The 12695-nt window shown below is 44.4% G+C and overlaps 1 protein-coding gene across 3 annotated transcripts in view; it reads right to left on the reverse strand.

Annotated features, from left to right (window-relative positions):
* ETFRF1 (electron transfer flavoprotein regulatory factor 1) overlaps positions 1-12695 on the reverse strand; it is a 104070-nt gene that overhangs the window by 89316 nt on the left and 2059 nt on the right. The window contains exon 2 of one of the 3 annotated variants that reach the window (XM_086920294.1): positions 10474-10634. The exons of 1 other annotated variant lie outside the window; for it this stretch is intronic. The gene's annotated coding sequence lies outside the window, so the exon portion shown is untranslated. Of the gene's footprint in view, positions 1-10473; positions 10654-12695 lie in introns of all 3 variants that reach the window. One more of the 3 variants, XM_086920300.1, reaches the window with a different exon arrangement.

Consider the following 12695-nt stretch of genomic DNA (forward strand, 5'->3'; position numbering starts at 1 on the left):
ACTGGAGTCTGGGATCAACAAGCATCGTCTGTGAGACCAAGGTCGTGGTGCGGCGGTGCTTTCTGTGGTGTCAAAGCTTTGGCCTGAAGCGAGGCGGTGCGGTGCAAGCATCAGCAGTGGCGTCAACAGGCGAGGTCGGTGAGACCAAAGTTGCAGAGCTGCCCTCTGCAGTGCCTTCAGGACACGGAGTCGGCAGCAGCGTCGTCTGCAGCATCGAGTTGCTTTTCCTGTTTGTAGCACAAAACACACAGTCCCCAGTGCTGCGGGCAGAAAAGCTTGAAGCCTTTGTTGTTCCAGAGACTTTGTGAACAGGGGGGCAAGCTCTACCTCAAGCCTTGGAGAGACTCACAATTTATGTTGCAGAAAGTCCAGTCCAGGCCTTTCACTGCCAAAGACAGAAGCCACCACTGCAGGTCAGCCCAGCAAAGCAGTCGTTCCTTTTCGCAGCTTCTCCGGCTCTTCTTCTTGGCAGTCTTCTTGATACAGATGAGTTCTAAAGTTCAGGCGTATTGGTCCCAGTAATGTATCCAAAAATCCTTTGATCCTCTAAGCAGAGGGTGTCTGTGCCCAGCCATAACCAATTCTGCCTTCTCTGGTGTGAATTCCTGGCAGGAGGTGGAGAGGGCATTGTCAGAGGCAGACCAGGCCCTTTCATAGCTGCCAAGGTTTCAGATTGCTGTGTGTGACATTTTCATAATTTCAGTGAGTGACATATCAATGACGATGAGTGACACTTTCTCGCTAGCAAAATCAAGCAATGAAGACGAGGGAATCGTGTAAATATCGGAAAGTACACCAATTTGAGTGTAGCTGCTAAAGTTTCAGATTGATTATGTGTGACATTTTCATAGATTCAGTGGATTTAAGAGAGTCAGCCAACGACTAAATATGTAACACATAGAGTGGCAATTTCTTGCTATCAAAATAATGGAATGAAGTCAATGGAAATAGACAAATAGCAGAAATCAACCTCATTTGAGCAACAGGAAGTCGATCTCTGCAGCAGGTGCTTTTAAAGCAATTTTTTAATTTCTAAACAATCAGCACCCTCCACCCCAGGCTCTGCAGACAATGCGCCCCGGAGTCAGAGCGTGATCTCCTAAGGCCTCCCTCCTCCCCTCCTAAGCAGCAAGAGCACAGTGCAAAGACGGACCCTCTCAAGCACAGTGCGCCGGGCCACAGAATGAGCCCCAGGTGAGAGGGAGACAGAACCCCCCAACCCGAGTTCTGGTCCCAATCCCCAGTCTTCCCTCCCGTACAGCAGACACAGAAGTGAGCTAAGAAGAGAAGTGTCCAGGGTAGGACAACATGGGAGAAGCACATAGTGTGTGCTCCCCCAACCAGGCCCAGACTCTCATACATCCCCCTGCCCCTGTTCCAATCCAACTGCCAAAGTATGACAGACAAGGCATTGCCATGTCTCGGGCTGTAAGCACCCTTCGCATCCCTCCTCCCAGCCAAGAAAACATGTGGGAGAGCAGACTCCTTTAGGCTGCACTGCTCCTCCACCCACGGGACCCCAAACGTCATCCTGAAATCACTTCCCATCTCTGAGCAAGTAGATTGGTTTCCCAAATCATGGAAAAATACATGGAAAAAGGACCGGGTTTATTGGGTGTGTGCGAGCTTTCCACATTCTAGGTGCTAAACAACTATTTTGCTTTCAATGATTTTCAAACAGGCAGCGCTGCCTGACTGGCGTGGTGTCGGTGACTTGAGGCAGCAGGCAGCTCAGGCATCAACGAGCAAGCCACCACGTCGACCCCTTCCCCCTCCACCCCCCAAAACACATCCGTCTTACTTGGAGGTCCAGGTGGCTGTCGGGCTGTGTGTCCTCAGTGAGTCCTGGCGTGGCTGCTGCAACCGTGACGCCGGTCATCATGACTTTGTCACCGACGTTCCGTTCCACAGCACTCATTCTAAGCCGGCATGGAATAATACATTAATATACTTAAAATTATCTGAATTATGCGGGCGAGCAGCTATTAAAGGCCACAAAAGGGATGGTGCGATCTGCAGCGCTACGGGCGTAGTACAATGTGCGGCCAGCCCGCCTGCAAACCAGAGAGCTGCTAGCCTTACACCACAAAGTCTCCCCGCGCACAGGGACGTAACGTTCCCCCATGGCGCCACGCTGGTCACACGTGTGCTCACGCTGCACGCAACCTAACTGGACGGCTGTGAGGTCAGGCAGGCTATCTGGCTGACAATAACTCAGCCGCATGGCGCAGCGGGAATCCTCAATAGTGATACATTGTAGATAGCAGAGGGAAGCCCCCAAGAGCAGCAATTCAGCGCAGGCAGACCGCAGCGTGCTGCCAGCCAGCTGAGCTGCCACAAACACTTTGAAGGGCTTCAGTCACAGTGATAGCTGAGACACTGTGCATTATGCGTGACAATGCATTTCAGTGCGGTGATGCGCAGCACCGCACTGAAATGCGTTAGTGTCACGTTTGATGCGCGATACTTGGCTGGACTGCCCTTTAAATGCATGGAAATCTCCTCCCTCTTCCCCCATTGCAGCCCAGGTCTATTCAGCCATTTCCTGACCCTACCTAGACTATCTGGAGCCCTCCTGCTCCCCATCCTTCTGGCATCTGAAACCCAGAGAGGCACACGGGATGACTGAGCAAGTAAATACTTACTTTTTAAAAGTGGTATTTTCAAACACAGAATGTAAAAATCACCTCCACTAAAATATGTATTTTACCATTCTGAGTTCAAGCATACTAAACTCAAATCTTCCCCTTGTTCCCTGGGTCAGTTTCGGATTGTAAGATGTTATAATCAAATTGCTGATTCTGGCCTATGAGAACAGATAGCCTTGCAATAGTGAAAAACGAAATTGGCTATTATTCACTATCAGGACACGTCACACACACCCAAGCATGTCATACCTTTCACATACACTGCACCCTGCCCACAGGGATACCTTAGGCCTTCCTTAGGTGTGGCTGACATGTAGAAAAGGGAAGGTTTTGGACCTAGCAAGTGTATGCACTGGCCCAGTTGACATGGCAGTTATTAACTGCGCGCAGACTTTGCAATGGCAGGTCTGAGTTACCTTTTTAAGGCTACTCGCGTGGGTGGCACCATCAGTGCTGCAGACCCACTAGTAGCATTTGATTCACAGGCCCTGGCACACTCAGTGCACTTTACTTGGGACTAACAAGTAAATCAAATATCCAGTCATGGAAACACCAATCCATAACACAATTTACACAGAGAGCATATGCACTTTAGCACTGATTAGCAGTAGTAAGGTGCCAGGATCCTAAAACCAACACTAACAAGTAGGAAAAAATAGGAAGAAGCAAAAAGTTTGGGGATAACCCTGCAAAAAGGGCCATTTACAACAGTAGCCCACTGCTGAGGGGAATTCTGGTCATGATATGTTGAAGGCAGAAGTACTTCAGTAAACTTGGGATGTTCTTCTGGCCTCAGCTCAAAGCACCAAGTTTCATAGTCAACATTTTGTGCATACACTTCTTTAGCAACATTGAGCGAGGACCAGGTCACCACAGAAGTTTGCTCCCATTCAGGTGGCTCAAGGAGATAAACTCTATTGATTCAAAAATACTTGTGTTAATATGAGCTAGGGCTTTAATTGCTTTTAAAGAGCCTAATGATGTTACCGCTATTTAAAATGTCACATGTGATCTTAGACTTATCTAATGGCTGCAAAAGTTTACTTGATTGTATAATAGTGTGGGCTACATGTGCCAGGTTTTATGGCCTTGGACACACAATCGGTGCAGTGGTGATGTGTGGAGTTGAGATCGTAATCTCCCTTCCTGTAATTGCTTTGATTCCGCTAGTACCAAGCAATGGCCCATCGCTTTTTCCTTAGGCGGGGGAGTTGTATAGATTTCCTGCTCCACTTACTAACCAGAAGGATTTACCCAAAATTGGAATATTTCATTGAGATACCAGAGTCAGAGGGATTTACCTTCAGAGAGACTAGCTTAGGTGGAGGGTGTGTTTGTACCCTAGGTTTGGCCAAGATGATGGATAAGGACCCCTGTTCTCCTATGAAAGCTGTATTATAGGAGCCTCGTGCAGTGCTCCCCCCACCCGGTCTTAATTGTGAGACCTGCTGTTTTACATCAGAATTTTAAGGCCTAATTAATGTCAGGGGGTCTTTTTCCACTACTGTATTGAAAAATCGGAAAAAGCTTAGGTCCGTTGGCCTGTTTGTTTATATTCAGTGAAGGGAGGCCTTTCTTATACAGGAGCCTTGTGGCATTTTTTTCTTTCATGCTTAGACAATGGCTTGCATACGTTATCTAAGGTATTTATTGGAGATGAGCTTGTTAGAATTATTCCATCACTCTTTTTATTGCAGATTTCTTCACTGTGTTCCTTTCTGAATTAAATTCATTTGGGTTTTAAATAAGGAGAGTTCCTCAATGTCCGGAGTGTTATGTACTAGAACTGTGTGAACGTTATGTAATTTTGGAGATTCAATTTTGATCCTCACATTTTTTTGCAGGGATTTACAATCCCAGCTTCTAGGTTTTCCCTGCACGACCAGTGGACAAACCTCTACCCCTGATAATAGTACTAATTTAACTGGTTAACCGTCCATGTTATGTACCAAAGTGGTGAGCGAACAATCTAGTTACAACTTCCACCTCCTCGACCAGTGCTTTTAGGCTATTTGGTAGAACTTCTAATTTAGTGGTTACGGAGGAGCTCAAGCAAGAATTATTAGATTGAATTGATTCTATCTTTGCCCAACGAATACCTTCACTGAGGTGATTCAACGTATTAACTAATCCTGCTATATGTGTTGCTACGTTCTGCAGGATGTCAATTTGAAGATCACATTTATCACATTGCATATTTAGCGCCTTTACTGCTGCTTCAAGAGAGTCAAGGACGGTCTTTCAAGTTGCAACGTATGTGAATACTTCTGGTTCCCGAGGGGGAACAAAGCTCTTTTTAACAGGAAGAAAAAAGTCCTCTGCGGGCCTTAAGGGCAATCTCACACTAGACATTATGGGAGCATCCATATAGCCTCTAATTTTAACAGTGCTTGGTCCGTATTAGGAAAAAACAGTAGAGTATCCTTCTGAACAACCCTCCTTTCTGTTACATTTGCCCTTGGAAGTTTGGATATTTTGACTGCTCATAGATGCACTGACTGAGACAAGGAAGCTGGTGGATCCGATGGATGGTTCCAAAATTAACTTGTTCCTTTTGGACGATGTTATGCTTCTTGTATGCTGCTTATTTTGACAATGAGGATTAGTGAAGAAGTTTGGGAGCCTCTTGCTTTTTGCCAGTTAGAGCTTGCGGGAAAAACAAATCTTTAATCCGATCAGAGCACTCGGATTTGTATGTGTTTTGAGTTGGAGCAGTGATTTATACTCATCAGATACACTCCATAATTTTTCCCAGGGACATTCTTTTCCTTAGTTGTTTGACCGAGAACAGCAGGTAGAGTTCTGAGTTGAACTAATCTTCCACGAGGGTGAGGCAACCAAAGTCAATGGTCCATTAGGAACTCAGTTGCCTTTTTTTAAATTTATTTAGCTGTAAGTTACACCCAATAATAGTCCCTTGTGCTCAGCTCAACTCCCACCCGACCACAAGCCACACCAGGGCCACCTATGTGCTCAATCTCTCCTCTGCCAGGCATGAAGTGTTGGTATCACAAGACAGGTTGAGGCGACGCAAAATAGTGACCAGCCCCACCAATCACCTTTTGTCCTCCTACCCTCAGTTAATTTTTAAATTCAGTTCATTTTATTACGATTTAGAATTCCGAGGAATTCCACATAAGATATAAAACATCATTTCATACATGCAAATATGCAAAACACAAAATGACAACATCAATTTTATACTAAAATACATCCAGTTAAAAGTAAGCAATTTCTTTTCTTCATTAATCTAGGCACTACAGTGGTCGACATAATTCAAGGCAGATGTGCTTGCAACTAAAACAGTCTTTTTTCAATTCGAACACACTATTGGCTATCACACTATGGGCTATCACATTAAACTACTTATAGAAGGCACACAGAAGAAATAATATACGGTTGTCATCCAATATAGAAATATCAATCAACTCAAACAGTTAAAAAGCTTCTTTTAGGGAAATAATCATGGTTTAATACTAGCAGCAAAAATTTTTATAAAGTGCTTAAGAAAGTGCTAATGCATTAAATTTCCTCTTCCAGGATATTTTTTACCGATAACTAACTAGCTGCAATATATCTTAAGGAGATGCACGTGGTAAATTATATGTCATAAGAAAGTGCTAGTGCTCAATACGATTTTATAGGAGAGTATAATACTAGCGGCAGAACATTTTTATAAAGTGCTTGAAAATTCATTAGATATTCTCTCCAGGACATTTTTTATCAATAAATAAATAACCAGCAGCAATGCATTTCAAGAGATGCACGTGGAAATTCATTTGTCATAAAAAAAGAAGAAAGTGCCAGTGCTCTGTGCAATTTTTTTAAGGATGTTTTCCAACCTCCCCTAGCAGCAGTATGGTTGATCTAACAGGGAAATGTTATCTACTTAAGGCAACTAACATGTCATACTCAAGTGAAAATACTCTTTGCGATTATTTAGCTGCAGTATAAATAGTTTCACATAATACTATTAAAAACATGCGGGTCACCTTAACCTATTAGTTTTAAAAGCATTTAAAAATTCTTTAAAAAAACGAAAATTTTTAAAACACATCAGTTCGGATGGGAGGAACAGAAGTAATTGTTCTGCTGTTGAGATTTTATACTTTAAAAAACCATTCCTTAAGTACCTGCGTCGTATTGAGTGAAGTGCTGAACACACAATCCGAACATGATTCAGATCTTGTATAGAACAATTGCACAAGTGACAATATCTTTCATTTTTGGGGATACCCTCCCAGGATCCTGTTACAATTCTCAAATGAAGCAAGTTCATTCTTAATAACAAAATCTATTAACTACATGATTCAGGTTCCATAAAACATACAGCTGAGGATTTTTAACAATGGAGCTCCCCACAATGCTGTCCATCCTTCCATTCAAGTGGCATAATTTCAGATCTCTTTCACGTGAAATCACATATATAGTTTTTTTAATTATATTTTTTAACGTTGTTTTATCTAAAACTGCTGCCCCTTCAAAATCCAAACCAAAAATGCTTAAAGCCTTTAAATATTTTCTAAAAATTGCACATTTCCACAACATGTTTACAAAAATTTCCCTGTGCAATGCTATCCTTAGTAAGTTGTCATGACCATTTATCACAGCATTACACCACCTTAAGCAAGCAGCCATTGATAACACATATGTTGAGAGAAGGCCAAATTCGAGCCTAAGTGCCGCGATTGGCGCAGCATGACTCTGATTGCATATTTGGCGCCAGATCTTTACTTCCACTTTCTCAAACTTTGCCCACTCACACTTATCTATTGTTTCGCTAGCATAATTCAGAGTAGGAGGGACCTTTATTTTATAAACTGCAATAATATCCGAAAAATGTATTTTCCCGCATTGCAAGTACAAGCGATTAATTGCAGAAGCTTGTGAGATAGCTTTACTTTTGCAGTGGTCCATAGGTATATTAGCAGAGCACCTGTTTGTAAAAAAAATTCCTAAGTAAGGGTAAAATTTTACTACTTCCATTTCCCAGAAACCATTTCAAATTTTTTCTAACCTTACAACCGTTGTAACTAAAAATCATCACTTTGCTCTCTAAAATATTTATTTAACCCCTTCCATGCTGGGCCGTTTCCGCCGCTGTGCGGTAAACAAAAGAACAGGGCGGGGCCGTGACGAACCACAGCCGTCATCAGCACACGAGCGCCGCAGAGCGTGACGGCTGGGGTTCGTCATCAGCATGGAAGGGGTTAAAAAAAATATTCCTCAGTGTACCTAACCAATTCCGTCAATCGTCTCTGTAACCCAATTGGGGTTAAGTCCATTATTATTGCATCATCTGCATACAACAAACAACTTATTTTTAGGTTACCCACTTGAGGTGGGTCCCCTTTACTCTCCCCTATCCGACTCGGCAGGTCATTTATGTAGATTGAGAAGAGTAAAGGGTCCAGAAGGCACCCCTGCTTCAACCCGTTGTGAATAGAAATTTTCTTTGAGAGGCCTTGAGTTCCCCCTAACAAAACTTTTGTCCATGTCGAAGAGTGGAGAGCAATTATTAATCTTAAAAGGTTCCCTGGGATCCCCATAGTAACCAATTTCCTCCACAGCGTCCCCCGATCTACCCTGTTGAAAGCTGTGGAGAAATCTATAAATGCTGTATACTACGGGATCCCCCGACCCACAGGATATTTTTCGATTAGCTGCACACAACAACTAGGAATGGCACACAGCAGAAGACAGCCTGCAAACCCCACAATGCCAAACAACCAACATTAGCCCCAATAGAGCCCCCTGCGAAGAACACAAAACTGTTGAAGTCCTCTGCCACCAGTATGTTGCTGTCCCGGGCAAAGAGTACAATCTGATGGTTATGTTGGGCACATGGAGAGCGAACAACAAGGCTGAGGACCAAAAGGAGCAGCCCTAAGGAGCCTCCAGTGGCTAGCACTGCACCATGCTTTTGGGAGGGAAAGGAGGGCAGAGGACAGCACTGGATTTGCAGGATACAAGATTGATCCAAAGCTTAAGCCGCACACCACGACGCAGATGCAAAACTGAAATGCTTTGTCACAAATTATAGAGACTCCTCAGCTCCACATGGAACGCTACTATAATACACACCCCGGCAGTCTTGGGCTAAGGGGGCTGGCAAGATCTGCTGCAACGCTGCGAGTACTTCTACAATATAACTGTATCCAAGTTAGACACACACTTGGCTGCCACACGTGGCCCCAAACATAAACTGACATCACTTCAGTCAGCGCCCAATGGTGAAGTTGACTGACAGTGAGACACAATAGGGTACCTAGAGTCATGGTCCGTCCTACTGCTGCCACCCGCCGTTCTTAAAGTTATGCACAGCTCCTGCTCCACCTGACCTCGCAGCACTCACTGCAGCGGGTTGCGGGAATGAAGTGATGGATTTCCAACATTACCTAACGCTGACTGCGGCTGACTTTCGCAGTCGACAAAGCAGTACAAAAGGGGGTAGTGATGGATGGAGCATCTGAACCAATCAAACACTCACACCCAGTCAACAGATCTGGGTTTAATCTATCACCGTTCTTTAGCCCACTCTGCCACACCAGTTCAGACATGGCCATATGCAAATCAGTCTGACCCTGTACCTCATGGGAACAGTCTAGCCCGAACTGCCAAGCCATGTCTTCCCTGGACCGGAAACAAGCTTCCGAGGACCGGTGTCGACAGTCAGAGGCTCAGAGTGATTTCTGTGGGCTGGCATTTTTGACCGCTCTATACTGAATACAGTGTACCAGAAAGGGAGCAGCAAACGTGTTCGGTAAACTTGATTCAGATGACTTTTGAGAATGATTCAACATATTCATTGTGCCAAACATTTTGCAACGCTGCCTAGTCTTCAGAGCTACAGAGGAAATTACTGCTGTGGGCAGTACAGGGCTGCAAGTTTTTGACACTGCCGTCTGCGGTAAAGATGGCTCATGGATCCAGATCCCACCTGCACCATTTGGCCACAGACAGGGCCTGAGCGGCTGACTCACGAGTCAGTGTCACTGAGGCAGCGCCAAGGGCCAGTCGCCATGAGAGTGAGTCCTTTAAGCTGCTGTGCTAACAAGTTGCAGCATGAATAACGGCAAAGTGATTGCAATAATATCTTGTGCGACCGGACCCAGCCCACCGGGTCGCCGCAGGGCTCAGCTGTCTATTGATGATAATGAATAATCAGTAAGTGCCTGGGAGAGCAGGTAATCTATTAACTATAATTAAGGCTCCCAGTTTCAGGATTTAACTGATTGTTACAGATAAATACAAACAGAAAACAGCTGAGCTGTTTCATGTCTGTATTTGTTTTTAAAAGTGGGAAAATACAGAAAATTGTGCTTTTTTTGAGTGACTCTCTATGGTGTCCTTCACGAATTCCAGTCGAACAACTGAGCAAATAGACAGCATGGGGAGTTAAAAACAGGATGGTATTTCCTTTAATACAGGCATATGATAACATATGTTTGTATATAATGTTAATATTTAGCTGTAGTTGTAGGGTTTTGTTATATTTGGCTGCTTTATTTGCTAAATCAAGACGGATATTAATGTACGAGTGAATGTCTATCAATTCAATAAAAGTGGAAATATTATATTTTACGACTCCATTTGTTCTCAAAACATAAAATGAATATAGATAAATACCACAGAAATAGTCAAAAAATAAATATGGATAAATACTGACAGAAATGTTATAAAAATAAATACCATAAAACCTAGAGCCCTAACTATAATTATCAATGACCTATTTTTAAAAAGACTTCTCTAACTCCTATATATAAATTGCTGATGCAGTACTGAGCTATGTGACTAAGTCAGTGTGGCATACTAGTGCTCTTACATTTCTAGTGCTTTCCAATGTTTATTTCCTCCCTTAGTCTGGTGTCCCAGTATATGTTGCTGTCGACTGGCAACACTAGAACTCCTCATGAACACGTGCTCGAAGTACGGGAGAGGCTGAGCAGGTGGTGTTTAGGGCAGGCACACCTCTCTCCTACACGCCTTGGATGGAACTGCAAATCTAATCAAAGCAATTTTTAACAGAAACCATGAAGGTTTGAAGCATCAGTAATTGAGAGAAAAAGTTTACATTAATGCAAGAAAAACAAATATGCATTCCAGTGACCAGTTTTGCATTCAGAGGTCCTCACCGGTGTTGTGACTGGGGACAGACTGACTTTGCTACTGTACAGCAGCTGAGTGTATGCAGCCAGCTGGACCAGTGAGTGTAACAAACCTAGACACACTTCTCAAGAACATCAGCAGCTGCATTACTTTTCCCCCATCTAGGTGCAGAACTGTAGTGCTGTGAATTTGCTAGAGACACAGTATTATAAAATTAGTGCTACCAGAGTGATTCCGCACAGAGAGGGTTTAAATATCCCTTTTGAAAGCACTCGACTGTATGTGCCAATGATACATTGTATATTCCCAAAACTACGATCAGTTTACAAAGGCCCTAGATTAGTGCCCTTCCATGTCTGTGATTTGCAGCAGTTTTCTTAGTTTCTTGTTGCTCAAATAGGTAAAATTTCTGATATTTATATAAGTTTCCCTTGTTTCACTGCTTGATTTTGCTCGTGTGTAAGTGTCCCTCATATTGGTTGAAATGTCACTCATAAATCACACAGATTATAAAAATGCCACATAAAGGAATTGGAAACCTTGGCAGCTATGCAGACCTGAAGGAGCTCCACTGGCTCCTTATACAATACACGAGCACAATTGAACTCCTTCCCTACACTTTCAAGGCACTACATAACACTGTCCCAGTGTACCTCAACAATTGGATCTGCATTCACAAATCTATGAGACACCTCCTCTCGCCTGTACTCCTACTTGACTTGAAACCAGAAAACCAGATCATCCGGAGGTTAAGCCTTCTATATCGATCCTACAGGGTGGAATGACCTGCAGCTTCACATAAAAGCCTCCTCCTCAGTTCCTGAATTCCTCAAGAAGCTGAAGACCTGGCTTTTCGAGTATGGCCGACCAATAGGGAGCCTCTTGTTGAGCTCCCGAGGGCAGGGATCACCTTTTTGGTAAATATCCCTGTACGCCCCCACCATCCACCCACCATCCTCCCAACGCAAAAACTGGAATCGAAGTTGGTGTTACCTTCGCATCGAAGACCTCGGCGGACACCGGAGTAGGCTGCGAGAGGGTCTGCAACCCTCTGACATGTCCCGAGGATCGTGGACGCCGGACTCCCCTGCGGCCGTTCGAAGTACCCTTAACGGGCTGGAGTGCTGCCGAGAACCTTGAAGAAGCTAAGTCGGGACTGTCCTGGGTGCCTTATTTGGTGCGTGGCCGGGTGGACCGAGCCGAGGCGGAATAGTGAATCCTGCTTGAGGCGGCTTGCTGCTGATCTGCGAAACTCCCCCATGAGGCGCAACGGCCACCATTGCTGAGAACGTCCACGCCGGGACAGCGGAGCCATCCCCCCTACCAGGCAGAGGATTTGGAGGAGCAAATATGTAGGTGATGCCACAGCCTCCCTGTCGGAGGGGGGTGTTCACCGCCCCCCTGGAGAAGCGCGGCTGCCATGTTTTTCTTTTTAGCTGGGGATTAATCAAGAAATTAACGCTGCATCCTGCTCTCCTCACCGACAGTGGGAACAGGAGCTAGATTGATGCGCGCTTGCTGGGAGCAACTGGTATGCGGCAGATCGTATCGCTTTCTGCTACAATAAAAGGCAAAAGCAGCATATTTACGAGGGAGAAGCAACCTCATTAAACTTTTAATTTGTTAAGTTACAGGGATCCATCTGAGAGCTACAGCTCCACTGGAAATAATAGAGGTGACCAGTGCCCTATTCTAGAAATCACATTGCAAATAGAAAGAGGGAACAAGGATGGCAGCCATCTTGAAGAGGTCTTTAACTATCCTTCAATGGGAAAAAGTGTGCATTCCACTAATGTGGTTAGCAGCCAGATCAGGACTATTCAATTTCCGTACTTCACATTGAGCAAACTCATCAAAACGGCCTTCCTGCTCAGACCCTGACCCTGAGAAGGGCTGACTGCCTTCACCCCCTTCTTAGGGGAATTTCTCTGGAGTTGG

Source organism: Lissotriton vulgaris, chromosome 1_1 (genome assembly GCF_964263255.1).
Source record: "Lissotriton vulgaris chromosome 1_1, aLisVul1.2, whole genome shotgun sequence".
NCBI lineage: Eukaryota > Metazoa > Chordata > Amphibia > Caudata > Salamandridae > Lissotriton > Lissotriton vulgaris.